General features: G+C 44.2%; 1 protein-coding gene across 20 annotated transcripts in view; it reads right to left on the reverse strand.

Annotated features, from left to right (window-relative positions):
• Window positions 1–25,569, reverse strand: part of MBNL2 (muscleblind like splicing regulator 2) — a 1,807,613-nt gene that overhangs the window by 624,027 nt on the left and 1,158,017 nt on the right. The gene's annotated exons all lie outside the window — the stretch shown is intronic.

A 25,569-nucleotide genomic window follows, 5' to 3' on the forward strand; every position in this document is an offset into this window, starting at 1 on the left:
TGGCTCTTACACAAGGGATACGGGGAAGGGAGTCTGCCAAGATGTACATGGACTCTAGATTCGAAGTTTACAAAAGAATGTACTTGCAAAAGGCCCAGTGCAACAAGCACTGTACATTGCTTTTCAGTGTGTGCTGATGATGTTAAAGGCATACAAAAACAAACTCATAACCCCAATGGATAACAGCCATGATTTCTGGCTCTCGCCTTCCATAAGCCATGCCCTAGGACACTGGGAGTCAGAAGAGAAAAAGAAACTGGCTGATATGTCAAGAGGGCTTTATAGTCTTTGGGTGGTGAGTTAGGGGACCAAAATGTTATATAAAAAATCCCACTAGGCCCCAGTGTTTTCTGAACGATTAATCTTTTTTTCAGGAACTTTACTTCTGTCAAAAGAGTAGATCAACCTTTTTATCCTAGCCACTTCAAGTGAATTGTCATTGTAAATATCATTTCTATTATTCCTTTATGAATGCTAAGCAAAAGTATTTATTAAGTGTCTCTACTTTCTACTACATTTTTTTCATCGCTGACCCCCAAACCACTTAGTTTCACTGTCTTTCATTTACTCTTTCAGAAACACAGCTAGGATGAGGTGAAGGGAGCAGCTTCCTCTGGTGTTGGTGTTGGGGGTGTGATCAGTACATGACACTCTCGTAGTGCAGTATCAGCATTCAGAAATGAATACGGCATTTGTGATCACAACTACTTAACTGTAGTATGCACTTTGCAACGGTTTTCCCAAAGGAACACAGGAGAAAGACTTTTTTTTATCCTTAAGTATGAGAGAACTTGTTTTTTGTACTTGATCCTCAACTTAATGTTGAGGGGGACACCAGACTGAGGAACAGCACAAGATTCCAGAATAGCTAGGTGCACATCTGCTTTCTTTCCTCCATTATTTGTTTATAAAGTATTTTATATCTACACTTGCTGTCTTTTCCTCTGCATTCCCCTGTGCTCTTTCAATTCCACTTCCTGTTTTTTTCTTCACTTTTAATTAATATACTTCTCTGATTACCCTCCTGTTTCCTTACATTTCTTAAATGCGCTTTTCACTCAACTTCTAAGCCACCTTGTTTGTAAACCACATTTTTTCTCACCTAGATTTGCATACTTCTATTAAACATAGACCTGTTTCACTGAGGCGAATTTTACTATATGCTCACTGCTCTTTCATAACACTACTGGGGCTTTTATAAAGTCTTGTACTAGTTTGCCAAATCTTTCCTCCTAAAGCCCAGAATCCTTAGCTTTAATCGGTTTAGCTCTGTATTTAAAGTGATAGTGAAGCACAAAGTATGACAATCTTTCTTCCTTATTATTTTGATAAACATGCAACCCAGCAGGGAAAAAATTCAGTGGAGGCCCAAAAGCATCACATAGCTAAGTAACTTTTTACAGCTACGTAGTTCTGCACGATGTTAAATGATATACTCCCCCACTTACTTTCCACTCCACTTTTTTGTTTTTGACCTTTGATTCTTCCTTCCCTTGGCTCTACCTGCTCCGTTCACACTGCGGGCTCACTCCACCAAAAACGCTTTTGCTAACATGCGACTCCGTGACAAAGCCTGGACACGTTACCATAAAAATAAAACCACTATCACCCTAAACTAATATAAAACACTATGAAATAAAGTCAAAAAACTTATTACTTCAGACCACAAAGCCTATTTCTCCACTCTCCAAACCAACCTCAACACCAATCCCAAACTGTTTTGGAAAGGAATCTCATCTCTCCTCAACCCAGGAAAAGAGAAAACCCTTGCCCCAACCCAGATGCCTCTGACATGGACTTAGCCACCCAACTTAATTCTTTCTTCACAGAGTCCATAAGCAAGCTAACATCATCATTCACCAACCCCTCCTAAGCGTGCACCCATCCCTTTCTCTCCTAGCATCCCTTGCCCCCAACCTCCACCTTTCCTCTATCAATCCCATCTCTATATCCACCATAAAAAAACTTCTACTAAAATTAAAACCTGGTTCCAGTGCCCCTGACGAAATTCCCTCCTACTTCCTAAAAGTAGCCGCAGAAGCCATTGCTCTCCCTATCAGCATACAAATTAATCGGTCTATCTCAGAAAGCCAGGTCCCCCAGCTCTGGAAGAAAGCCTTTATTATTCCTCTATATAAAGGAGGTAATAATAATGACATTCCAAACTTCCGCTCTATTACTATTTTATCCCCTATTTCTAAGCTTCTTGAAAAATGTATCCACCAACAACTCTTACCCTATCTCATCAACAACCAGCTTCTTACCCCAACACACCATGGATTCAAACCCGATCATAATACCTCCACTACTCTCCTCTCCTTCATTGAAACAATTAACAAAGCCCGTGATTTTGGTCATTTCGTGTCCACCCTTCCCCTCGACCTCTCCAAGGCCTTTGACACTATTCCTCACAACCTGCTTCTTAATAAACTCTCCAAACTAAACCTATCCCTTTCCTGTACCAAGTGGTTTTCCAGCTACTTCACAACCATACAGAAAGCAGTCAAATAGAATAAAGCCACTTCACCCTTCCTTAATACTCCCACAGGTGTCCCCAAGGTTCCATTTTAGGCCCCCTACTATTCAACACATTCATTAACGACTTCTACCAAGCCATTCCAAACTCCAGCTTCATCGAATATGCCAACGATTCTACCATTATCTACTCCTCCCCTTCAATTCCCACTCTAAATAAGCTTACCCAAACTGCCTTCTCCTTTCCTGAGCAGTGGATGCTAGACAACCATCTGGCTCTTAATGCAACCAAAACTAAACTTCCGTTATTCACTGCCTCCAAAACATCCTCCCTAGATAAACAATCATTTATAATCACCAGCAAAAATAATACTCCCCTAGAAATAGTCTCTGACACTAAACTACTAGGAGTACTCATAGATGATCAACTAAAATTAGACAAACATTTACAAGTAAATATCAAAAAACCCACAAAAAACTTGATATGCTATACTGCCATAATCGTTATATCTCTCCTGCCACTAGGCTCATACTAGCCAATACTTATCTCATCCCATCCCTCCTATATGGTGCATCTATCCTCACCAACCTGTAATCCTCCCTCAAAACAAAACTCTATTCTTGCTATAACAAGATATCAAAATTTGCAGCAAGTCACAGAGCCATTTATCACCATTGTAATTCTCTTCACCAACTAAACTGGCTTGAGCTACCTAACCTCCTCACTTAAACCCAACTCATCCAAGCACACAAACCTCATTTACAGCCCCTCTCTTTGTCCCTCCCTAGCCTTTGAAATATATGAACCCGAACGACTTCTAAGATCTAATTCCCAAAAACTAATTAAACTGCACAAACCCACATGTCCAGCTGGGAATCACCTAATGTCCTTCTCTCTTGCATGCCTCTGGAATTCTCTAGCATCTCCTATCCGCATCATCAGCAGTCTCTCCTTATTTAAAACCCTGCTGCACTCACACCTTACTTCACAATGGAAGTGCTCCTGTTCCCATCCTACCTAATTCGTCTAATACCACTTCCTACTCAGAACTAAATATGCCATCACTGCCTCCTATAATTCCACAGCTCTATTGAACTATTTGAGCAACTACTTAACAGTTACCCTATGCTGCTACTTTTGTGTAAAAAAAAAAAAGGTTTTTTTTGTTGCTGTTTTACAAACTATACTGATGTATTCTAGCATTGTTGAGACACACCCTGTGGAATATTAACAGTGTGCACCTGTTTACAAGTGACCTATTAAAGTACACAACAAAAGCTCTATCCTTCTGGAATTTAAAGAAAATTCTATAGCCAGCAGGGCCTCTAGTTCTGAAACAGATGCAGCTGATTGTCCTGGACACCCCTGCTGAAACTTGTCGACACCCATTAAATTACACAGTTCCCTCCTGAAGATATGAACTCTGGGGGGCAGTTTAATGTAATGGGAGAGTTTGTTCTGTCCGAGTTATGACGTCGTCACATTTCACTGTATGGTTGGAATTCATTTTTTTACTGAGGCCAAGTGTCCTTGTGTTCAGGTCAAAAGTGGGGTTTCTGATAAAGAGTTTCAAACAGTAAGGAGTCTTTTAAAGATCTGTATGTCATGTATAGGTCTCATTTAAGAAGACAATAAGATACACATAATAGAAAAAGAGAGTTGCTGTAGTCTTTCACTTTAAAATGAGCTACATAAAATGTTCCCAAGTCTGCAGTCATCTACACATTTGATGAACCAGATAATGGAGTCAAGTTCTGAAATCTGAGAAGGATAACCCAAAAAGGTGTGGCCCCAGGACAAAGCCTTGAGGGACTACACTGGTGACAGGGGATGGCATCATGGCACTGGGGATAGGAGTCCTCCTATTCTTACCTGCTACATGTGGACTGAAGCCCGTTGATTCTCTTTGTGAGGAAGGTTTCTACTTTTCTTCATTTGCAGCAGATAGAGTGTGAGTAGGTGATATAACAGCACAGTTTTCTATAACTGGGACAAGAATTGTATTAAGGGGTACAATTACTTCTCTGACACAGCTATCGACCCCACAGAGGAACAAGTGGGAACTCCGTATACAGTTTTGCTGATGGTGGCAGCTACATAGGTATAAAATGAAAGGCTATTAATTGCAAGAACTCCAATGTCTTTTACCCATTTTTTTCTTCTTTTTTTTGTTACCCCACCACCAGAGTTTAAACATGGTGGTGTGGTGGGGAAGGCAGGTTACCAAACATCAGAATGTTACATATTTTGACACTGAGGTGGCCCCAGGACAAACACTTCGTGGGACTCCACTGGTGACTGGTAACAGGAAGGTGCTGAGGATAGCAGTCCTCCTATTGTTACCTGTTGTGTTTGACCATGTAGCCAATCATGGACCTAATTTATAGCATAATTTACCCCCGGATCCCTGAAGTTATGTATGATTTCATCTTGGGGTACAGTATTAGCCAGATAAACATAAGCTGTATGTATAGAAAACCTTCTTCAAAACATGGCAGTCATGCTCTCAGAAACAAAAAAAATTAACATTAAGCATCCAAGATCAACATTTGATAAAACCACACTAGGCTGGGTCATACAGGAGGAGATGTCCTGCTCTTCAGTTTTGTTTTTGTTTTCTTTCGGCTTTTCCCAGTTAGGGGTCGCCAAGCGGAACTCCGGTCTGCTAATGATTGGCAGTCAGTTTTTATGGTGCCGATGTGCCAGCCCGACGCCCAACCTTCAACAAAGGCACGCCCATTCACGCATGTCTTTCGAATGCCACTCGACTGCGGGGAGGACATGCAGACTCCACACAGAAGTAAGTTTCATAATGATTCTCTCCATTACCTTGCACAATATATTCATGAGGCTGCCTGGTTTGTAGAAGGCCCCCCTTGTGGACTGGCATCACGGCAGCTTGGTTCCAGATATAAGGGACACAGCTTTCTGGTATCTTGTTTCTGGTAGTGTGAAACTGGTGTTTCAGAGGTGACCCTTTCAAATGTAAGTATAGGTGGAATTATACTGCAGGAAAAAAGAGTGGATGGAGCTCCTCCTTGTGGTCTGAAATTTGCTTCAAATCTGTATGCTACATTTTATCACCTGGTTCTTTTAGGGTGACTTTATTTTGTTCTAGTGCACTACATTATTTGCTTCCCTTCATTTTTTTTTTGTATGTGGCTATGAAAGGCCTTAGCTTGTCTTGATGACAACTTTTACCTCAGATAGAATTTGCTTCTTTTGATTGTTTTACTGAGCTCTTCTTGGATGGACTTGACATTAGCCTTCTTGTGTTGGGGTGTAAAAAGTCTGAAGGCTTTGCGTGTTCTTTTCTTTTTGTTTAATAAATGGCTTAACACCTCAGAATAGTGGGAATAGTCTGAAACATCACACTCTTGGAATTAGGACATATTCCATTATTCATACTTTTTTGTAGTTCCAATGACTGCAATTACTGTCCTCAAACATTCAGCAGGTACCCATATTATACTCATGTTAGTATGCAGAACACATTAAAACCACTTTTGAAAAAGACCTATCCTTTAGTCTACCACTTTATCTGACAAAAAGGATTATCAGTAAGTTTTACAGTGACAACAACAATGCTATGTACAACTTCATAGCACCTGGCTAAAATACATCCAACCCTAGAGATAACATCATTACTAAGAACTACCACTAAAACACATGAATACTGTAATCACTTAAAGCTGTGATTCAACTCTTTTCTTTGTATCTGTGGAAAATGTGGAGAAAACTTTTGACAAAGCTTTTGGTCTCTCCACATCCACCTTAACCCCCCCCCCCTTCTGGCAAAGAAATCAAAGGCTATACTTGAAAAAAATGTCCCTTGCAACCAACCTACAGTTTTAACTGTCCACTCTTATCATATCCATCCATAACCCCCTTTCTCCCATTTTTGCACATGGGGCTAGGGCTTTACATCAACAGTGAACATCATTTAGAGCCAATGTTCACACTGCACACTTCAGGAAAAACTTCAGACCAGGTGACATAATGGTTAAGGTCTTTGCCTCCCATGCACAAGGTACAAGGGTCGATCCTGACCTCCGACCAGTGCCTGTTTGGAGTTTGCACATTCTCCCTGTGTCTCTGTGGGGTTTCTCTCATGTTCGAAAAAATGCTGAGTGTTTCCATCTCAAACTCACAAATAAATGGAGCTGTAGGCAGCAGCACAGACTCCACATGATGCCCTATAGGGGGAAGAATTGTAAAGACCAATCGCTTTAGGCATCTACTGTGGTGCGCAGTATCCTCAAGACAGGAGAGCACAAGTCACAAACTGCGCATCGTGGCAGTGCTAGCCGCTCGACGGTGTAAAATATGGCTCTAGGTGATTTGGTCATGTTCACTAATGTCACCAAAATGGGCATGGGTAGTTACAGTTGATAAGTGGATTGAGGATTCGGTCTACTCTGACCTACGCCAGGGACCCTTGGGAGGGGTATATGTGCCCCTATTTGCCAGTGTGTGCCCGCCATAAAGCCCAGCAGCCCTGGGTCAATAAGCTACTGGCCGGCTGATGTCTAGTTGCCCAGCCTGGGTTACCTGGGATAGCTCTGTTGAGCAAATCTGGACGTAAAAACAACCAAACTGCCAAACAAACTGAGAATTGCTACACTTAATGTAGGTTCACTGACAGGATGCAGCTTGGAAGTGGATGACATGATGATACGGAGGAGGCTGGACATCCTACGTACCCAAGACACGAGATGGAAGGGCAGTGCAGCAAAGCCATTTGGCTTGGGATCCAGACTCTACTATTCAAGAGTGGAACAGGCTTGAAATGGTGTAGGAACTGTGGTGAGAGAGCGGTTTCAGAAGGCAGTGAGGGATATCATCACAATTAATGACAGACGTATGGCAATCAGACTCCAGTGTAATGATAGGGCAGTATTCATACTGTCAGCCTATGTCCCACAGCAGGGTTGTGATGGTGAGGAAAACAGTGCATTCAGACAGCAGTTGCAGGACCTACTAGATAAAGCAGGACAACATAAATTGGTGTTGATAATGGGTGACTTGAACGCACATATCGAGACAGAAAGAACAGGATATGAGGACTGCTTGGGACTACATGGGTGGGGTAACAGGAACAAAGGGGGAGAAGCCATTCTAGACTTCTGTCTGGCAAATGGCTTGATAGTAGCCAACACATGGTTCAGAAAGAGACAGTCACAAGATCACATACAACAGTAGCCAACATGCAACTCAGGTAGACTTCCTCCCAGTAAGGAAAAGGCACTGGGGTAGAATCCATGATTGAAAAGCCATCCCCAGTGAGACAGTCAGCCCACAGCATAAACCACTAGTTGCCACAATCAGCTGCAAGCAGTGGTCAGAAAAGGCTCTAAGGTCAACAGAGACCAGGCTGAAGACCTAGAAGTTGACTGCAGAGAAAGTACAACAGTTCAAGGAATTACTCAGGGCTCTAGCACCCTAAGAAGAGGAGGAAATATGTGGAGTTGAACATAAATGGCAGTGCTTAAAAACAGCATGTGTTAGGACTACAGAAAAGATATGTGGCTGAGCCAGGTATGGAAATAAGATATATAAGGGAAGCTGGTGGTGGAATGCAGATGTCCAGGAAGTCATCAAAAGAAAGAAGGAGTGCAGGAAGAAGTGGGAGACAGAAAAGACTAACCAGGCTAGGAAGGACTATTGGTTGGCTAACAAAGAAGCTAAGAAAAGTTGCAATATCAAAGAATAGGGCATCGGAGGCACTCTAGCAACTTCTGGAAAGTGACTCAGTAAGTGGCACAAAGAAACTAAATCAGGTTGCAAGGCAAAGAGAGAAAGATAAAGGAGAAGATAGTGAGACACTCTTCATAAGGGATGCCAGCAACAAACTGCTCACCAGTCCACAGGACATCAAAGAGAGATGAATGAAGAAAACCCCAAAGAAACTGTACTGCCCCAGAAACAGCCTACGATGAGAGAAGAAGAGAATCCCACCCTAGAAGTAAGAACAGCACTAAGGAAAATGAAGTCAGGGAAAGCAACAGGCTCAGATGAGGTCACAGCAGATATGATAAAGATTCTGGGTGAGATAGGGGAGAACTGGCTCCTAAGAATACTAATAGTGTGAAGAGAAAGGCATATCCCAAATGACTGGAGAATAAGCATACTCATGCCAGTATAAAGGAACAAAGGGGACATCAACAACTGTGGGCAGTACAGAGTTATCAAACTCCTATCACATTGCATGAAAGTTCTGGAGAGGGTGACTGATAAAAGGATACGCAGAGCAGTAGAAAGTAAGATGGGAAATGAGCAGTTTGGATCCAGATCAGGATGCAGCACAATAGACCTGATGTTTGCAGTAAGACAGATACTTGAGAAGAAGCTAGACATGAGGAGAGATTCCAACTAGGCATTCCGGGACTTGGAGAAAGCATATGACAATGTCTCAAGAAAGCTGATATGGGCAGTACTGTGGTGGTTTGAAGTCCCAGAAACATTGGTAGAATTAGTGCAGGCTATGTACAAGGATACAATGACTCAAGTACGTACAGTGTTCAGCCTCACAGAGGGGTTCACAGTGGGAGTGGGTGTACACCAGGGTTCAGCTCTGAGCCCACTGCAGTTCATACTGATGGACTACATTACCAAACAGGTCGGAAGGGACAGATCAACAAGGTTGCTGTATGCAGATGATGTGGCATTGCAGGCTGAGTCTGAGCTAGAACTTAAGCAAAGGATATGAGAATGGAATGCAAAACTGAAGGCACACGGGATGAAACTAAGCAGAGATAAGACGGTAGTAATGGCAGCAAATTGGGGAAGCTGAAAATAGAGATAGAAGGGAAGACGGTGGAACAGGTAAACAGCTTCAAGTTTCTGGGAAAGGTGGTTGAGGAGAAGGGACGTCTGAATGTAGAGGTCAAAGCTAGAATCAACGGGGCTGCAGCCAACTGGCATAGAGTATCAGGTGTAAGCTATGACAGAAGAATGCCAAAGAAGCTGAAAGTAAGAAGGACAAGACAGTGGTGCAACCAGTACTACTGTACAGTACAGAAACCTGGGCAGTAAAGGCAGAACAGCTGAAGAAGCTACAAGTGATGGAAATGAAGTACCCGAGAAAGGAGGCAGGATGCACACTGTGGGACAGACGAAGAAATGAGGACATAAGAGCAGAAGTCAAAGTAGTTCGAACTGCAGAAAAGATAAGAGAACAGATTACGGTGGTTTGGACACATGCAGAAAAGCAGAAGACAATCTGGTGAGGAAGACTTGGGACAAACATGAAGAATCAGCAAAGAGGTGGCTGGATTATGTGAAAGAAGCTCTGCAACAGTCAGGCATAAGTGTTGAAGAAGGCAGGAGTGTGGTACTGAATCGAGAGAGTTGGCGACAGTTAACATGATACCCCGACCCCATGTAAAAAAAATGGGAAAAGGGAGCTGATGATGATGATGTTCACACTGCCATGTGACTAGCCCTGCTGCAGTTGTTCTTCCATACCACATGCATGCACTCACACCTAAGGCCAATTTAGTCTGTCCAATCCACCTACTGCATGTCTTTGGATTGTGGGAAGAAACCAGAGTGCCCAGAGAAAACCCATGAGTACACTGGGAAATCATGCAGACTCCACATAAAAGGCACCCCATTCATGAAATGAACCATAAAAACTCTTGCTGTCAGGATATCCCTGAAAATATACAAAAAATGCAAGCTGCAGCGAAAAGAGCAAGAATTGCTGAAGGAGTCCCCACAAGAAAGGGTCACTATTTTAACTTGTCTTTACTAAGGTGTTTTTTGGCTAATCCACTGCTAAGCACCTTAATTTGCAGATAACTACACAATGGCCAATGCCCACCCAGCCCACATATTCAGAATTTATTATGTTCAGCCAAGTCCACATTTTTCACTAAGTGTTAGGCCGCGGTGGTGCAGCGGTTAGCGTTGTCGTCTCACAGCAAGAGGTTCTCCCATTCGATTCTCGGTTGGAGCACCTTCTGTGTGGAGTCTGCATGTCCTCCCCACGGCCGAGTGACGTTTAAAGACAAGCAGGTAGATGCGTGCATGAATGGGTGTGCCTTCTTTGAAGGCTGGGCGTCGGGCTGGCAACTTGGCACCGTACAAATCCACTGCCAATCATTAGCAGACCGGAGTTCCGCTGTAGCGACCCCTAACCGGGAAAAGCCGAAAGACATTACTATCTCTCAGTAATTTATAACTCAGCAGCCCATTTCCATAAGATAGTTACTTACACAGAAAAGATTCCTATTAATTCTGAAGCAGTACTTATCTGACAAATTGCTTGCATACACTTGATACACTAAAACTAGTTGTTAAACACACACTGAGCATGCTTCCCTTCTTGTTTGCAAAATCAATAAAACATTATGTCTGGTTACTGAATTTGATTTGTTATTAATGTTAATCTATGCATGATTAATAATATATTTCTTCTGATTTATTCAGCCTGACTTATCATAGCCTAGACTCCATGGCTGAAGTAATATGATACAGTTTGCCTTGTGTTATTTTATTAATCTAGTATCAGATAGGGACATCACATTAATGGCAAGAACACTGACTTTGAAGTCTTCATGGAACAAGTTTGCTTGCCGAAAGGTTTTCATAGTGCTTTCAAACCCAAATGAAAAATCATGAGCCTATGATTTCTTAATTCAAGTCCAGAAACTAGCCATGCAGACTAAAGGACTGTAAACCAAGGTGAAACACGAATGAGGACTGGAAGAGTAGATTCCATTGTCAGGAAAGCTCCTGGAAGCAACTCTACCTTGAAATGATCAGGATTACAGATAATTCCTGCTGGATCAAGTTCAGTGGCAGAAATGTATACAATCGTAATAGGTGATTCTATAGTCAGACACACTGATGTCCCGCTCACCAGGCTGAACAAAGAGAAGGTCGCAGTGAGCTGCCTGTCGGGCGATAGGATCCGTCACATAACGCAAGCACTCAGGTCACTCCAAAATAAGTACAAATATGACTCAGTTATAGTACATGCTGGTGTGAATGACCTGAGACGTACCTCCCTCGACTACATGAAAAGAGACATAGAGGAGCTCTCTGATCAAGTAGCCCAGGCTGGTATGACCCTGACCTTTAGTAGCATACTACCCTCACCTAGAATGATGCCGCAGTACAAAGACAAAACGATTGATTTTAACAATTGGCTAAAATTTTGGTGTCATTCAAAGGGGATCCAGTGTCTGTCAACCTGGGATGACATGCTCGACAAGCCACGTTGCTTCGCTAGGGATGGCTTGCACCTGTCACCCCTGGGTTCTCGGACATTGGCAAAGGCTCTTGCACCCCCATAATGCCTTTTTTAGGCAAGGCCCAAAAGACAAACTCACCTCCATAAACAGCACAATGAACAAAAAACTAAGGGTAATGCTGCTAAACGCCAGAAGTCTAAACCTCAAGATGCATGCACTCGAAGCTCTCCTCAGCATGGAGAACATCGACATATGTGCAGTGACAGAAACCTGGTTCAAGGCTCCAGAGAGCACCCCAGCACTACCAGGTTATACCTCATACCATGCATTTCGGCCCCAAAACTTGGACCGAACCACAAAAGGAGGGGGAGTATCCATTTTTAACAAGGATACTCACACCTCCAGGTTAGCGGCCTTGCACGAAGCATCGGAGACCATCCATGTGCAACTAACAGTGGGCAAAACTGCGTTTCAGTTTATAGCATGCTACAGACCACCCTCTCAAAATCAGGAAGCCCACTCGGCTTTTCTGAAAACATTGGAGAACATGAAGATCTCTCCAAACACCATCATACTGGGTGATTTCAACTACCCAAACATAGACTGGGAGCATTACTCAAGCCCCAACACCCTAGCCCAAAGGTTCCTGGAATTTATAAACTCAAACGCCATGGAACAACTAGTCACCACCCCCACAAGAGGGGATAACATACTCGACCTGATCATCACCAACATGGGGACTCTGTGCTCCATACCAGAAGTAAACCCCCCATTGGTAAGATCAGACCATAAATTAATCTCACTAGACATCCAAAACCTCTCCCCACCCCCAGCCCAGAAAACCACAGTAAAAAACTTCTCAAAAGCGAACTTTACACTTCTCAAAACAGAGGTGGAATCCTTCAAGGCCCCCGGGCCAAGGGAAACTACGGCCCAAACAGCTGAATCCTATATAAACGCATTCTATGGACACCTCCAGGAATGCATGGATCATGCTATCCCAAACAAAACCAAGGCCCAATCATCCAAAGGCAGGCGTCCAGCCTGGTGGACCCCAGCCATAAACAAGCTATACAACAGAAGAAGGAAGCTACTACATGATAGAGCAAAATCCCTAAAAGGGAAGGCATCTCTGATCAGTACTAACAAAAAAATTACGATCCCTCATAAAATCCTCAAAGGCAAGCTTTGAGAAATAAATTGCACAAGACACTAAGGATAATCACAAGGCTTTTTTCAGCTATGTTAGGAACCTGGGGTGCAACTCCCAGATATGCTCAGAGTTAATTCTAAATGACAAAAAATTCACGGAACCCACAGACATTGCCAACATCCTGGCAGACAGATTTAGTGCAAACTTCTCCCCCCCTCCCCCCCCCAAAAGAGCAAATATCTATCCCAGCAGAGTGTAGCCCCCCTAGCATCTCAGATGCTCAGGTGAAAGCCGCCCTCTCCAAAGCAAAAAACACTGCGTCAATGGGACCGGACGGTGTCCCGGGCTGCGTACTACATGAACTCCAAGAAGAATTAAATCCTCATGTAAAAATGCTGTATAATCTCAGCCTTACTACAGGATATGTACCCAATGAATGGCGTACAGCAACAGTGGTCCCTCTCCACAAAGGTGGTGCCTCAACGGACCCTGGAAACTACCGCCCCCATAAGCCTGACTAGTCTAGTCTGCAAGGCTATGGAGAGGATCATCATGGAACTCATAAACAATGACACTGGGGACCTACAGACACTGGATCCTATCCAATTGGGCTTTGTAAAGGGCAGATCCTGCCTCTTGAACCTGGTCGACTTCTTTGAATCAGTCACCAAGGCCATAGATGAAGGGAAGGTAGTCCACACAGCCTATCTGGACCTCGCTAAGGCATTTGACACAATACCCCACTCGGGCATCATAGATAAGCTATCCAGCCTAAATATAAACCCCTATGTCACAAGATGGGTTGCAAACTGGCTCAAAAACAGAACCCACAGAGTCCGAATTGCTGGAGCCATGTCTGACTCAAAACCGGTCACAAGTGGTGTCCCACAGGGCTCAGTCCTGGGACCTCTCTTGTTTGGTATATATTTCTCCGAGGTACAGGCTAACACGGAAGGACTGTGGCTAACCAAGTTTGCAGATGACTGCAAACTGGGAGCCATAATAGACTCTCCAGCTGACACGAGCATCCCTCAAAAAGGTCTCACAGAGACGAATAACTGGTGCCAGAGCCACGGACTAAAGCTTAATGCAAAAAAGTGTATAGTCATACCCTTTGGCAAAAACAAAGTACCCACAAATTATCACATAGGAGGAAACTCATTAAGCATGGATGAAGTAATCAGGGATCTGGGGACCCAAGTTGATAGTAATCTCTCCTTTGACAACCACATTGCCAAAGTGGTTAGAAAAACCTCCTACATAGCCCACCTTATCATGAAAGGATTCACATCTAGATCAAAGGAGGTCACAGTGCCCTTTTATGCAGCCCTAATTAGGCCCATAATAGAATACAATGCCCCTTTTAGGATGTACCTAAACCGACACCTGCAGCTCCTCCAAACAGGTTCAAATATATGTGAGAGATGCAACTATATAGCCAAACTGGAGGCTGAGCTCTCTCATCTCAAAACTGGTGTAACCAGTCAGGAGGAGAAGGTAACCTCACACAACACAATTCCAGTATCACATAGTCCCACCACATCAGCGAACCAAACACATATATACACAAAAACATACTCGGATGCTCTAAATAAAAATCTACCTAAGCAACAGAGACCTCCAAAGCAGACATCCAAGCAAACGCTACCTCAAAACAAAACACACACAACACATAACCCACAAAGTCAGTGTGCCAAGCAGCCACAGCCCTTAAGGCTGAATAACACACCTGATACTCTTGTTATAGGTGACTCTATTGTCAGACACACTGACGTCCGCTCACCAGGCTGAATAAAGAGAAGGTCACAGTGAGCTGCCTGTCGGTGCTAGGATCCGACACATAACGCAAGCACTCAGGTCACTCCAAAGCAAATACAAATATGACTCAGTCATTGTACATGCTGGTGTGAATGACCTGAGACGTACCTCCCTGGACTACATGAAAAGAGACACAGAGGAGCTCTCTGATCATGTAGCCCAGGCTGGTATGACCCTGACCTTGAGCAGCATCTTACCCTCACCTAGAATGATGCCACAGTACAAAGACAAAATGATCGATTTTAACAATTGGCTAAAATTTTGGTGTCATTCAAAGGGGATCCAGTGTCTGTCAGCCTGGGATGACATGCTCGACAAGCCACATTGCTTCGCTATGGACGGCTTGCACCTGTCACCACTGGGCTTTCGGATATTGGCAAAGGCTCTTGTCACCCCCATAGTGCCTTTTTTAGGCAAGGCTCAAAAGTCAAACCCACCCCCACAGACAGCACAAGGAACAAGAAACTAAGGGTAATGCTGCTAAACACCAGAAGTCTTAACCTCAAGATGCACGCACTCGAAGCTCTCCTCAGTATGGAGAACATCGATATCTGTGCAGTGACAGAAACCTGGTTTAAGGCTCCAGAGAGCACCCCAGCACTACCAGGCTATACCTCATATCATGCTTTTCGGCCCCAAAACCCGGACCGAACCACAAAAGGAGGGGAGTTTCCATATTTATCAAGGATATCCACACCTCCAGGTTAGTGGCATTGCAGTATCGGAGACCATCCATGTGCAACTAACACTGGGCAAGACTGCTTTTCAGTTTATAGCATCCTACAGACTACCCTCTCAAAGTCAGGAATCCCATTCGGCTTTCCTGAAAACATTGGAGAACATGAAGATCTCTCCGAACACCATTATATTGGGCGACTTCAACTACCCAAACATTGACTGGAAGCACTACTCAAGCCCCAGCACCTTAGCCCAAAGATTCCTGGAAATTATAAACTCAAATGCTATGGAACAACTAGTCACCACTCCCACAAGAGGGGACAACATACTAGACCTGATCATTACCAACATGGGGACTCTATGCTCCACACCAGAAGTATATCCCTCATTGGTAAGATCAGACCATAAATTAATTTCACTGGATGTCCACATCCCGACCCCACCCCCAGCCCAGAAAACCACAGTGAAAAACTTCTCAAAAGCGAACTTCTCACTTCTCAAAACCGAAGTGGAATCCTTCAAGGCCCTAGGGCCAGTGGAAACTACAGCCCAAACTGCAGAATCCTATATAAATGCATTCTACGGACATCTCCAGGAATGCATGGATCATGCTATCCCAAACAAAACCAAGACCCAATCATCCAAAGGCAGGCGTCCAGTCTGGTGGACCCCTGCCATAAATAAACTGTACAACAGAAGGAGGAAGCTACTACATGATAGAGCAAAATCCCTAATAGGGAAGGCATCTCTGATCAGTACTAGCAAAAAATACGATCCCTCATAAAATCCTCCAAGGCCAGCCTTGAGAGAAAAATTGCACAGGACACCAAAGACAATCATAAGGCTTTTTTCAGTTATGTTAGAAACCTGGGATGCAACTCCCAGACTTGTTCTGAGTTGATTCTAAGCGACAAAAATACACTGAACCCACAGACATCGCCAATATCCTGGCAGACAGGTTCAGTGCAAACTCCCCAAAGAGCAAGTATCTATCCGGCAGAGGGCTGCCTCCCAAACATCTCAGATGCTCAGGTGAAGGCTGCCCTCTCCAAAGCAAAAACACTGCTTCCATGGGACCAGATGGCGTCCCAGGTTGCGTCCTACATGAACTACAAGAGGAACTAATCCCTCAAATAAAACAGCTATACAATCTCAGCCTCACTACAGGATATGTGCCCACAGAATGGCGTGCAGCAACAGTGGTCCCACTCCACAAAGGTGGAGCCTCACGGACCCTGGAAACTATCGCCCCATAAGCCTGACTAGCTTAGTCTGCAAGGCTATGGAGAGGATCATCATGGAGCTCATAAACAAAGACATTGGGGACCTACAGACACTTGATCCTACCCAGTTCGGCTTTGTCAAGGGCAGATCCTGCCTTTTGAACCTGGTTGACTTCTTTGAAACAGTCACCAAAGCCATAGATGAAGGGAAGGTAGCCCACACAGCCTATCTGGACCTTGCAAAGGCATTTGACACAATACCCCACTCGGGCATCATAGATAAGCTATCCAGCTTAAATATAAACCCCTATGTCACAAGATGGGTCGCAAACTGGCTCAAAGACAGAACCCACAGAGTGGGAGTTGCTGGAGCCATGTCAGACTCGATACCGGTCACAAGTGGCGCCCCACAGGGTTCTGTCCTGGGACCACTCTTGTTCGGTATATACTTTTCCGAGGTACAGGCAAACGTGGGAGGACTATGGCTCACCAAGTTCGCAGACGACTGCAAACTGGGCGCCATAATCAACTCTCCAGCTGACACAAACATCCTTCAAAAAGGTCTCACAGAGACAGATAACTGCTGCCAGTGCCATGGTTTAAAGCTAAATGCCAAAAAATGTATAGTCATACCCTTTGGCAAAAACAATGTGCCCACAAATTACCACATAGGCGGAAACCCATTAAGTACAGAGAAAGTTATTAGGGACCTGGGGACCCAAGTTGATAGCAATCTCTCCTTTGAAAACCACAATGCCAAAGTGGTTAGAAAGACCTTCTACATAGCCCACCTCATCATGAAGGGTTTCACATCTAGATCAAGAGAGGTAATCGTGCCCCTTTATTCATCCCTCAACAGGCCCATCATAGAATACAATGCCCCTTTTGGGATGTACCTTACCCGACACCTGCAGCAATTAGAAAGACCCCAAAAGTATCTCACCAAGAGGATCAAGGGTCTCAAACAGATGCCATATGCTGCTCGGTTAAAAAAACTCCAGCTCTACTCAGTTGCATACCGCCTACTTGAGGCGATCTATGCCTGACATACAAAGCTATGTCAAATCCAGAATTAATGGACATGCTCCACCTCAGTAAATCTAAATCCCTTAGAGCCACACGCTCGAGGGACTTGAACCTCAGCACAGAAATAAATAGAACTTGCTGGAGGGACAGGTTCATAACCCAAAGGCTCCCTTCGCTCTGGAATAGAATTCCAGTTCATGTGAGGCAGAGCACCTCACTGAATCTCTTCAAGAAGAATCTCGATAAGTGGATGGGGGATCGTAGGTTTGTCCCAGGGATTACTCCCGTGTCACTATTAGACAGAGGCACAGTAAACTAAACCTTAAAAAGGGCACAGTATACTCAAATCAAGGGGTGGCGTAAGCCATACAGAATCAGGCTAGGCTTATAATTGCCCCAGGGCAGATAGCCTAGTATGAACCTATGAACTAGAAAGACCCCAAAAGTACTCACAAAAAGAGTCAAGGGACTCAAACAGATGCCATACGCGGCTCGGTTAAAAAAACTCCAGCTCTAGTCAGTTGCGTACCGCTTACTTAGAGGCAATCTATGCCTGACATATAAAGCTATGTACAACCCAGAATTAATGAACTTGCTCCACCTCAGAAAATCCAAATCCCTTAGAGCTACGCGCTCGAGGGATCTGAACCTCAGCACAGAAATAAACAGAACATGTTGGAGGGACAGATTCATAACCCAGAGGCTCCCCTTGCTCTGGAATAAAATCCCAGTCCATGTTAAACAAAGACCCTCACTGACTCTCTTCAAGAAAAATCTAGATGAGTGGATGGGGGATCGTAGGTTTACCCCGGGATTACTTCAGTGTCATTACTAGACAGAGGCACGGTAAACTAACCTTAGTAAGGGCTCGGTAAACTCGAATCAAAGGGTGGCAAAAGCCGAACACACTCGGGCTAGGCTTATAAATGCCTCAGGGCAGATAGCCTAGTATGAACCTATGAACAAGACAAAACTAGATCAAATCCCATAAATGGATCCTGTATTTCACTCTGACTATTTGGGTCAAGAAGTAGTAACATTATGAAAGGGGATGCAAAGAGATCTACTTGAGGCTGTTCCTGGCACTGGAAACTCATACAGACCATCCTTAGAAGAAGTGATTGTCTTTGGGTGAGAAGGACATCCTGCTCAGATTAGCAAAGGTAAAGTAGTTCCCTAGCATCTAATGCCAGAGAAGTATGGCTTCTGACAAAGGCTGAGACCTTATTTGACTTGCTTATTATGTGTCATACTACTCATATGTCTATTTATTCATCAGCCTGCTGAATGCAATGATCCTCAAAATACACTTTAAATACATTTTTCAGGCACAATCTATTTCTGCAATGAAAGGCTAACAATAAGCACTGATAGGTCATACATCCTCATCACAAACATTAGAACACTAAATGAGCAAAGGTGATCTACACAGACATAAGGACTTTAGGTAATATCTATGGAAAGTAATGGAAACCCAGAATGACAGCGTCTATCTTTAGCATATTTACAAGTTCCCCTAAAAGGCAAATGATATTCAGTGGGGACCCCAACTCAGTTTGAAGACATCCAAAGTTATGACTGATACTACAGTCGGACAAGAAAATGGTATGACTTACAAAAGATTAACTGAGAACATGTATCACAGCAGGGATTCCCTGCATAACTTGGACAGGGTGACACAGGAGGTCACGCTCTCCAGAGTTACTACCTGTTGGATTAGGTGCAGTAGAGGAGTGCCATGTTCAGCCTATGAAAACTGAAATTTAAAGTAGTAATCTACATTTGTTTAAGATGTGCTAAAGCATATGTTCATTTCATTTTTATACCTCTTGTATATTTTAACAACTTAGTTGTCTTCCCTGAGTTTTTATATACATAATGGGAAACAAGTCTCATGAGGGCTACTGCATATACAAAATGAGTACAGGACCTGTGTAACTCCTTACTTTTTCATCTGTTTTTCTTTACTTTATGAACATTACTCATATAACTGACCAAAAAAAACTAGTTATGTACTTACCATAACGTCCCATCTGAGTTGTTGCTTATCATTTATCCTCAACCTGTGGGACTCAGATCTGGCAAAGAAACCGACTCAGACGTATACTCCAGCATCGGGTCCAAAATCCAAGCTCCTCCCCTACCCATAATGCCCTGCTCTCCCTCCTCCCCTCAGATCAAGTTTGTTCATAGGTTCATAGCTAGGTACTAGGCTATCTGCCTGAGGGCATTTATAAGCCTAGCCATAGTGTGTCAGCTTTTGCCGTCCCATTGATTAATTAACTGAGCCTCTGTCAAGAAGAGCCAATGAAGTGATCTCAGGGGTGTATTTTCTGTTACCCATCCACTCGTCAAGGTTTCTCTTGAAGAGTGTTAGTGAGGGGCTCTACCTAATGTAGCTAGGAATTTTGTTCCAAAGCATGGGGAGTCTCTGAGACAAGAATCTATCCCTCCAGCATGTTCTATTTATTGTTGTGATGAGGTTTAGCTCACTAGAGCGAGTAGCTCGCAGTGACTTGGATTTCTTTAGGTGGAGCATGTCCATCAATTCTGAGTTGGACATGGCTTTTTAAGTCAGGCAGAGATCACCTCTGAGTAAGCGATATGCGACTGAGTACAGCTGGAGTTTTTCCAGTCAGGCTGCATAGGACATATGTTTGAGGCCAGTAATCCTCTTGGTGAGGTTCTTTTGTGGTCATTCCAGCTGTTGGAAGTGCCTTGTGAGGTACATCCCAAATGGGGCATTGTACTCTATGATGGGTCTGATGAGTGACGAGTAGAGGGGCACTATAACCTCTTTATTTCTAGATGCAAACCCTTTAGTTGGTTCATTAGATGGGCTATATAGAAAGATTTCCTAACTACTTTGGCAATATGATTGTCAAAGGAGAGCTTACCATCTACCTGGGTCCCCAGACCTCTTATTACCTCTTCTGTATTAAGGGGGCTGCCACCTATGTGGTAATTCATAGGTGTTTTGTTTTTCCCAAATGGGATGACTATGCATTTTTTGGCATTTAGCTTGAGACCATGACTTTGACACCAGGTGTCCGTCTCAGTAAGGCCCTTTAGGAGAATGTCTGTGTCAGCCGGAGAGTCAATTATGGTTCCTAGTTTGTAGTCATAGGCGAACTTGATTAGCCATAGTCCTCCTGTGTTTGCCTGCACTTCTGAGAAGTATATGCCGAACAGTAAGGGTCCCAGAACCGAGCCTTGTGGGACACCACTTGTGACTGGTTTAGAGTCTGACCTGGAGCCCACTATTCTTACCGTGTGAGTTCTGTCTGTAAGCCAGTTGGCAACCCATCTCATGACATAGGGGTTTATGTTCAGTCTGGTGAGTTTTTCTATAATTCCCGAGTGGGGAATGGTGTCAAAAGCTTTGGCGAGGTCAATGTAGGCTGTGTGAACTACCTTCCCCTCATCTATGGCCTTGGTAACTGTCTCGAAGAAGTCAACCAGGTTTAGTAGGCATGATCTGCCCTTAACAAAGCCAAACTGGGTCGGGTCAAGTATTTGGAGGTTGCCAATGTCTTTGTTAATGAGTTCCATGATGATGCGCTTCATAGCCTTGCAGACCAGGCTAGTCAGGCTTATGGGGCGATAGTTACCAGGGTCAGTTGTGGCCCCTCCTTTGTGGAGCGGAATAACTGTTGCTGTGAGCCATTCTATGGGCATGTAGCCTGTAGAGAGGCTGAGGTTGTACAGTGTGTTTAGGTGGGGAGTTAGTTCGTTCCGTAGTAAGTGCAAGATGCAGCCTGGGACACCATCTGGCCCCAACGACACTGTGCTTTTGGCTTTTGAAAGGGCTGTTTTCACCTGTGATTTCCGGGACACTACACTTTTCCGGTAATGTTGTGGGCCCTTTTGGGGGTGAGAGTGGGGTGAAGTTTGCACTGAATCTATCTGCCAGGATGTTGGCAATATCAGTGGGTTCAGTATATTTTCTGCTTTTTTGCACTAGCTCAGAGCATATCTGCGAGTTGCCACTTACATTCTTGACATAGCTAAAGAAGGCTTTGTGGTTATCTTTCGAATCCTTGGCTATTTTTCTTTCTAAGTTAGCCTTGGAGGATTTTATGAAGGACCTTAGTTTCTTGCTGATACTGATCAGGGATGTCTTTCCTTCTTGGGATTTACTTTTTTTCTGACCTAGTTTCCTCCTTCTATTGTATAGCCTGTTTATGGCAGGGGTCCACCAGACTGGTTTCCTTCTCTTAGGAGAGTGAGTCTTGGTTTTACTAGGGATGGCACGATCCATGCATCCTTGTAGGTGCTCATAGAGTGCATTTGTAAAGGTTCCTGCATCTTGGACACTGTTATCCTTTAGAGTGGGGGCTGTGAAACTTACCACCTCTGTCTTAAGCAAGGTGAAGTTTGCTATAGAAAAGTTTTTCACTGTGGTTTCCTTGGTTGGAGGTGGTGGTGTGGTGTGGATATCCAAAGTGATTAGTTTATGGTCTGATCTAACCAGTGACAAGTTGACCTCCGGTGTGGAACACCTGTCACCCATGTTGGTGAAGACCAGGTCCAATACGTTTTTACCTCTGGTAGGGGAGTTTACCAGCTGATCCAAGGCATTTGAGTTGATAAATTCCAGGAAGCGCTGGACCTGGGAGTTTGTACTTGAGTAGTTTTCCCAGTTAACGTTAGGGTAATTGAAATCGCCCAATATCAGGGCGTTCGGTAGAACCTTCATGTTTTCCAGTGTCTCCTGAAAGGCGGAGTGGTGTTCCTGGGTCATGGAGGGTGATCTGTAGCAGGCCACAATTTGCATTGCAGATTTGCCTTATGTTAGTTGCACATGGATGATCTTGGAGGTATCATGCTGCGCCACTAACCTAAAGGTGTAGGTATCCTTGATGAATATGGATACACCCCCTCCTTTTGTGTTTCGGTCCATGTTCTTTGGCCGAAATGTGTGGTATGAGTTGTAGCCCAGTAGTGTTGGGGTGCTCTGTGGAGCCTAGAACCAGGTTTCAGTTACTGCACAGATGTCGACGTTCTCCATACTGAAGAGTGCTTCGAGCACGTGCATTTTGAGATTTAAACTAATGGCGTTGAGTAGCATAACCCTCATTTTTTTTTATTTGTGCTGTTTACGGAGGTGGGTTTGACTTTTGGGCCTTGCCTAAAAAAGGCACTATGGGGGCAGCAAGAGCCTTGGCCAGTATTCGAAAGCCTAAGGGTGACAGGTGCAAGCCGTCTTTTGCGAAGCAAAGAGGCTTGTCGAGCATGTAATCCCAGGCTGACAAGACACTGGATCCCCTTTGTCAATTGTTGAAATTGATCATTTTTTCTTTATACTGTGGTATCATCAGGGCAGCATGCTACTCATGGTCAGGGTCATACCCACCTGGGCTACATGATCAGAGAGCTCTTCCACGTCTCTTTTCATGTAGTCCAGGGAGGTACGTCTCAGGTCATTCACACCAACATGAACAATGACAAGAGTCATATTTGTACTTGTTCTGGAGTGACCTGAGTGCTTGTGTTATGTGGCGAATTCTGGCTCCTGACAGGCAGCTAATAGTAACCTTCTCCTTGTCCAGCCTAGTGAGTGGGACATCAGTGTGCCTGACTATAGAGTCACCTATTACTAGTGTGTTAGGTATGTTATTTCGCCTTAAGGGCTGTGATTGTGTGGCACACTGATTTTGTGTTTTATGTGTTGCCTGATTTGTGACGAGAGATGCAGGTTTTTTGGGTGTCTGCTTTGGAGGTCTGTGATGCTTTTGCAGGTTTTTATTTAAAGCCTCCAAGTATGATTTCTTGTACTTATGTGTATTTTTTGCCAGTGCTGGTTTAGTATGTCTATGTGAGTTTGGAGGTGTGGTGCAAATGTTAACCTTCTCCTCATGACTGCCTGTTCCAGTCTTGGGTGGAGAGAGCTTAGCCTCCAGTTTAGCTATATAATTGCATCTCTCGCATATGCTAATGTTTTGTGGTAGGAGGAGAGGGTTGTCTGTGTACATGAGGCAGTTGTAACATTGCCTCAGGATACCCAGTTTCACCAGCTGGACTGGAGAGTATACCTGAAATTGCCCTTTGGTCATGCCTGAATAGTAGGGTGAGCTGCTTAGTCCCTTGGTTGGTGAGAGGTGAATAATGAGCCTTGCCCTGCTGGGCAATCAAGTGTCGGGGTATATTAGTGCTTGCTGTTAGGTCTGAGCAAGTGCTGGAATGTAGGATGCTTTTTAAGTGCTTAGGTTGAGAGTTAGACTACTTTCAAGGGAAAAACTGAAGAGGAGACTTGGTGGAGCCTGGATAAATTTAGCCCTAGCTAGCCGGCGCTGCCCGGACGTGCAGAACAGCACCAACCCTGTTACAGCATAAACCCCTTTATTCCTGACCAAAAGGGCAGAGACACACACACACACACACACACACACACACACACACACACACACACACACACACACACACACACACACACAAATTCAGCTTAAGCCAAGAAAGCAAACGTCTGCTTTTGTCCGGTCCACTACACAGCTCAAAAATAATGGCAGAAGGAAAGAGGGAGGGACGGCTGAAGACAAATGAAAAACAGCAACTTGGATGGAACGTTAAGTTAAGCACATACCTAGTTTACCTGAAGTTGTTTTCATTTGATTTTCAACCTGTAGAACAGAGTCCCTAGCAACGATAACCCTGGGAGGCCCTCATGGAAGGATATTCTGGAGCACAGTTGAGCCAAACAATGCTCTGCTCCTGGAAAGGCGATCCAATTTGTAATGGGAAATAAAGGTATGGGATGAAGACCAGGTAGCAAAAGAACAAATGTCATCAATAGGTACCCTGGACCAAAATGCAGCAGAAGTAGAGACTGATCTGGTAGAATGCCAGCAGACAGGGCCCAGTGGGGACAAACCTTTGGATCAACAGGCCAAAGAAATACACTCAGGAATCCATTGAGCCAGAGTAACTTTAGAAACAGGCTTTCCCAAATGTAACTTGCAATAAAACAAAAAGCTGATCTGATTTTCGCAAATCTTTGGTTCTATACAGATAGAAACGCAGCTCTCTGTGTACATCAAGTAAGTGTAATTTGTACTCCCCCCTTGTTTTGGAAATTTGAGAAGAACACTGGCAAATTAATAACTTGGCTGATATTTGATTCAGAAGCTACCTTCGGCAAGAAGGATGGGATGGTCTGAAGGGACACTGTCTTTACGAAAGACCAAATAAGGGGGCTTAACAGACACAGCCTGAAGTTCAGAGGCCCTCTTGGCAGAGGTAACAGCCACCAAAAAGGCCATCTTCCATGATAAAAACTGCAAATCAACTGAGGGCGCTGGTTCAAATGGGGAAGAGACCAAGGCTTGTAACACAAATGTTAAATCCCAAGGAGGCGTGGAGTCCTTAATCAGAGGCCGGAGAAGGAAGGCACCTTTCAAAAAGGCATTACAGAGCTTTGATGAAGCTAAGGAAGCTGAATTTTCACCCACATGAAAATTAGAGATAGCTGCCAACTGAACTTTAACAGCAGAAAATCTAGCACCATTACTAAAAATATGGGCTAAAAAAAATTCAGAATGGCAGGGACTGGTGCCGTAAAAGGATCCAGGTCATGCTGAGAAGCCCAGATCGAAAAACATTTCCATTTGCTAGAGTAGATCTTCCTAGTAGAAGTTTTGTGGGCCACAATCAGGATTTTTCTGACAGGAGAAGAGAGCCTGGTAGTCCTGGCTATCACAGAAACTGGAGCAGCCAGGCAGCGGGCTTCAGGTTGACTAAATCTGGGTGAGGAACCCCTGACGGGTGTATGAATAGATCCGGAACTGGGTCTAGAGTCCGGGGAGGACACATAAGATGAGACCACAGAGTGGGTAATCAAACTTGACAAGACCAGAATGAGGTAATGAGGATGACTGAGCTCCTCAGCCGTTGTGCTTTCTGGATAAACTTGGGAATCAGAGGAAGAGGAGGATAAGCATACAGTAGGCCAGAGGACCAAGCATGGACTAGTGTGTCTTTGGGTGACTCCCCCGTAGG

Source organism: Protopterus annectens, chromosome 5.part1, assembly GCF_019279795.1.
Source record: "Protopterus annectens isolate FY-2018-M chromosome 5.part1, PAN1.0, whole genome shotgun sequence".
Classification (NCBI taxonomy): Eukaryota; Metazoa; Chordata; order Ceratodontiformes; family Protopteridae; genus Protopterus; species Protopterus annectens.